This window comes from Nicotiana tabacum, chromosome 2, assembly GCF_000715075.1.
Source record: "Nicotiana tabacum cultivar K326 chromosome 2, ASM71507v2, whole genome shotgun sequence".
NCBI lineage: Eukaryota > Viridiplantae > Streptophyta > Magnoliopsida > Solanales > Solanaceae > Nicotiana > Nicotiana tabacum.
This window is the reverse complement of record NC_134081.1, coordinates 100,413,237-100,419,185: the sequence shown is the minus strand read 5'-3', so window position 1 is coordinate 100,419,185 and position 5,949 is coordinate 100,413,237.

Genomic DNA, 5,949 nt, shown 5'->3' with positions numbered 1-5,949 from the left:
TTGTTATGAATTGGCTGATGCCGATACACCTGATGATGTTGTTACAGGTATGATTTAATTTATAATAGAGGAGCACTATTCTTATTTTGATTCGCTTCCGATTATCGAGGAGAAAGCTCCTTTAATGTTCCTTATATGGCGAGTTTGTGAATTTATACTCCACTCATGTGTTTATCCCTGTTGAGAGATTTGATGGTGTTAGCCCGTGTCTATCATTTTCTTTTGTACACTATTGCGGGCTATGAGTCCAAAAGTGACTTTCTATTACTCACTATATTGGGTTTTGATGTAATTTCGGGATAATTGATTATAATTTTATGAATTATATGCCCTACCAGTATGGGGATTCACTATGTGTTATGAAATTGTTTCACGGAATTTTTAATAAAAAGAAAAGAAAAGAAAAGAAATGGAAAATTTTAGTTGGCACAATGTGCTAAGTACTTGTGATTTAGAGTTGAGGATGGGATCCTCGCGGTTTAATATGATTTGATATGTTTAACCCGGGCTATGTGCCGCGGTGGAAGTTATATCAGGATGAGATCCTTGTGGTTAAATTCATGTGTTTTAAATTCTCCCTTTGTGAAATTTAATTTGCACTATAGTACTAATAGGGAGTCATGCGTGTTCGGCTTATTTGATAATTCTTTTATGTGTTTCTGTGCATATTTAACCATATTCGTGCTCTCATTATTGAGTTTTAGCCTACGAGGTGAGTGTCCAGGTGGCGTTAAATGTGACTCATTAATTCAGGTAAATAACTATGAGGTCTTCATGCCTCGCGATTTGCTGTCAGTATTATAAAAATTTGAAATGAGGGTTTCATTAATATGAGGTTAATGAAGGATTCTGGAATTAATTATGAACAACTATTATGACCAGAGATGTGGTTATGGGCATACGTATGATGTGTGCGTAGGCATGAGTTGCTACAGCCGGTTGAGACTAATATCGTGTGTTGATGTGAAAATCAGGATTTTAAAAAATGTTTGGAGTGTAAGAAATTGGTTTAAAAGTTTATAAATGTGAATAAAAGAAATAATCTCAATTGAGATGGTGATGTCGGACCATGTTAAAACTTCAGTGACATGGACTCACTGCGAGGAGGTGTGTAATAGTACACTCAGTAATTTAATGTCCTCAAAATAATTCTTGCAACGTTCGAGGACGAACGTATGTTTTAAAAGGGGGAGAATATAACGACTCGACTAGTCGTTTTGAGAATTAATGTTCCGTTCGGGGATTTAAGGTCCCGAAAAACTTCGTAATATGTATTATGACCCACATTTGTGGTCGAGTTTGGTTTTCGGAAGATTCGAAATTAATTTGAAAGAACAATTCTTGTTTTTGAAGCTTAAATGAAAAGAGTTGACCAGAGTTTGACTTCTGATACTATCTTGTCACGACCCAAAATCCGACTAGTCATGATGGCACCTAACCCAACGCGCTAGGTAAGCCAATTAACCACTAACCAATTCCAATAACAATTAAATAAGCAATTAAGTAAAGAAATATTTGAATCTGATACATTCCCCAAGGACTGGTAGTACAAATCATGAGCTTCTAAGAATAGAGTTTACAAAGTTGGTATGAAGTAAATACATCATCTATTTGAAAGTACATAAACAAAGTTTTATAAATCTAAGGCTACTAAGAACAAGAGGTAGCTACAACCAGAGCGCAGGTACGTCTTCAATTCCAGTTCCAGTTGAATACAGCAACATCAACATCCAAAATCTGCACGCAAAGTGCAGAAGTGTAGTATGAGTACAACCGACCCCATGTACTCAATAAGTAACAAACCTAACCTTAGGTTGAAAGTAATGACGAACTTGTACCAAGGTCAGGGTCCAACTCCAATAACCAACAACAATTTATAACAACATAAAGTAGTAATACAAGAAGTAACTCAGAGATAAAATGCTCAACAAAATCATGATTTCTGAAAATAGTTCTGCCTTTCAAGTATATCAGTGAAAACCCAAATCGTTTACCGAAATTGCCAAAAATATGAGTAAGTTTGAAAACAGTAATTTCTCCAAAAATCCTTTCAACAATAAATAAGATGTTTCTTTTTCTTTCCAGATAGCCAGTAAAAAATGCATCACTATGCCCATATGCCAGTATGTGTGAGAAGTCATGAATGACGTGATACCGTACAACATGAGGAAAATACATCTCTATGCTTGTATGTCATGTGTGCATGTCAATACAATGTATCTCAAAGATGAACTCATGTACTCACACTCTGAGGGTACTCAATCTCACTTTCTCACACATTTCACTCATCATGCTCAATCACTCGGTACTGTATATGGCCAATTCGGCCCAGGGAAGATCCATCCTGGAATATACACATCAACTGATCACCAGTCACTCAGTACCGATGAGGGCCAATCCATCCCGTGGAGAAGATCCATCTCCAGATATATAATGCTTCGGACAAGATCCATGTCCAGGAAAGATCTGTCCCTCAATAATATCAACCGTGCTCACTGGGTGTGTGTGTAGACTCCGGAAGGGCTCCCTCAGCCCAAGCGCTATCATGAATTAGTATAACCGCTGTGGCGTGCATCCCGATCCCATAATGTCACTCATAATCAGGCACTCGGCCTCACTCAATCATCAATCTCGCCAGTCTCTCTCTTACGGGCTCACAATATCCGAAAATAATGATATGATGCATCAATAAGGAACAATAGAGACTGAGATATGATATGCATATGAATGCGTATGACTAAGTATGTAATGCAATGAAGGCAGATAAATGACCTCAATGGGTCCTAACAGGATAAGCATGTAGCCTGGACATGGCTTCTAACATAAATCACATCTCGATACATCTAGTACGTAGAGATTTCATGATTACAGATAAGTTCATGTAACTACACAGTACCACAGAAATAACGGAGCCACAGCTCACACGGTGCACGCCCACATGCCCACACGCCCGTCACCTAGCACGTGCGTCACCTCAACACCAAACACATAACACGTATATTCAGGGTTCATACCCTCATCTCCAAGATTAGGAGAGTTACTTACCTCGAACAAAACGAATCCAATGTTGAGCAAGCTAAACAATGCTCCAGAAATTCCATTATGTGCGTATCAACTTCTGAACGGCTCGAATCTAGTTATAGTAAATTTGATTCAGTTCACATAATTATCGGAATTAATTCCATATCAAAATACTAATATTTTCCCACTAAATCTGAAATTGCACTCCAAAACACGTCTCGGAATCCAACAAAACTCACAAAATGGGACTACCCATCCAATTACAAGTTCAACCGTACTAATTTCACTCAAATCCGACTCCAAATCAGTGTTCAAATCTCGAAAATTCATTTTATGAAATTGTAGAAAATTCCTCCAATTTCTCTCGAAAAATCAATAATCCAACGCCGAAAACGAAGATTAATTCATAGAATATAATGACAAAGAGTCAAGAACACTTACCCTAAGTTGTGTGGAAATATTCCTCTCCAAAATCGCCCAAACCGAGCTCCGAAATCTGAAAATGGCTAAAAATAGCTAAACCCCGAATTTAAGGCTTCTGCCCAGCGACTTCCGCATCTGCGATGGAATAGTCGCATCTGCGACATCCGCTTTTGCAGACAAGCTCGCACCTGCGAAGGTCGCTTCTGCGGCGCGTAAACCGCATTTGCGATCGCGCTTCTGCGCCTGAAGGTTCGCTTCTGTGATGCCTCCCTTGCCAACACTCCCTCGCTTCTACTGCTGCTTTGTCGCTTTTGCGACCATCGCACCTGCGAGCCCATTTCCGCAGGTGCGAAGACACCAACAACAGAAAGATTCCAGCCTTAGCCAAAACTTCCAAAATGCTCCGAACCCCATCCGAAACTCACCCGAGCTCCCTTGGGACCCCGTCCGAACATACCAACAAGTCCCATAACATAATACGGACCTACTTGAGGCCTCAAATCACACCTAACAACATCAAAACGACGAATCGCACCTCAAATCAAAATCTATGCACTTTGAACTTCCAAATTCTATATCGTGTGCCGAAACACATTAAATCAATCCGGAATGACTTCAAATTTTGCACACAAGTCATAAATGACATAACAAAGCTATTTCAAATTTCTAGGATTATATTCCGACCACGATATAAAAAAGTCAACTCCCCGGTCAAACTTTTCAAAAATTCGACTTTCGCCATTTCAAGCCTAATTCCACTACGGACTTCCAAATAATTTTCCGGAATCCTAAGTCCAAAATCACCATATGGAGCTATTGGAATCATCAAAATTCAAATCCTAGTTCGTTTACACATAAGTCGACATCCGATCACTATTTTAACTTAAGCTTTAAACATTGGAACTAATTGTTCCAATTCATTCCAAAACCTCACCGGACCCGAACAAAATACCCTGGCAAGTCATATTACAACTGTAAAGTACAAATTGAGTAGTCAATGGGGGAACGAGGCTGAAATACTCAAAACGATCGGTCAGGTCGTTACATTCTCCTTCGCTTAAACATACGTTCATCCTCGAATGTGCCAAGAGTTGTTTCCAAGCCATCAAATCACTATTCCTTCTTACCACGTACGTACCCGAGGGTGATCCCTCGCCACCCTATTCTATATAGGCCTGACAACACAATACAACTGAAAATTATTAATTTAGCCTTAGCCCAAAAACCTTGGAATTCAATTCCCAACATTCATAATTTCTTACAAGACTTGAATCTCATAGTTATACACTGTATAAGTCTGAACAAGTTGCATCGAGCCATAACTATAACCACGGATATAATCTCCTAACATATTACACAATTCGCATTCTTGTAGCACCATTCCTGATCACAGTAACTACTCCAAAACCCACACAGCACTGGTTTTGAACCTCATATCAAACAAAACCTCGTTCCAAAACCTTCGTACACTGCTGATAATGAAAGAAACATGCAGAAATCTCATGACCCCTTATCAGATCAACAAGTTATGGAGCTCTCATGCCTCAACCAGAACCATAATCACTTTCTAAGCCAACTTTCAATATTATCCTCCCGAATATACCATAATCAAACCTGATAGTACCCATTCTAGGTCCAATGATCTTATATTATTAAACACAATTATCCCACAGACATGACACACTAATATAACTCATAGCCACAAACCCTACCATCCGTACGCCAATACGCAACAATTCAAATGTACTCAGTCATAGAAAATTACTCAAATGAGAGAACTACCCTGCAAGATTAACAAGTACCGCCCTGAAAATCTATCACACCCCATAGAGCCATCATACGATTCTAACACAATGTTCATACCTTAACATAACTCCGCTGCAATACGTGACCCCATCCAAATGCTGGTCCATATTATATACCTCGAGCTACCCTGCTCAAAATCAATAGCCACGGAGAGGCAAATGACACAATGTCACACAAAACCTGAAAGAACATAACTAATATGCAATCTATCATGCAATACCCAAATACTCATCTCGCTCGAATTCCGCCATGAGGCCCCCAATAGAACCACACCATGTGTGCATATAACCAATGAATCACAACTCCTCGTAGCATAAGGAGTAATGCATAGATTATTTCAAAACACGAATAAGCTCAACATCAACCGAATGGCACATCCCTCAACAATAGCAGTATGGAGCCAACCAATCTGACTCGCTGTAGAATACACATCCTAATTGGGCCTATCAATGGACTCCCAAATCAACTCTGGTCACCCACAAATAGATAAATAACCCTCCAAAAATCCACAATGACTGAATCATAATACATACTATCATCTGGCTAGCTTCTGCCATGACTTCATAGTCCGCAACTGTCACGACCTAAAATCCTAACCTGTCGTGATTGCGCCTATCTCAATACTAGGCAGGCCAACAACATCAATAACCCACGATTTCCTTTAAATTTTAAAAAAAAATGTAACGTTTAATACAATAC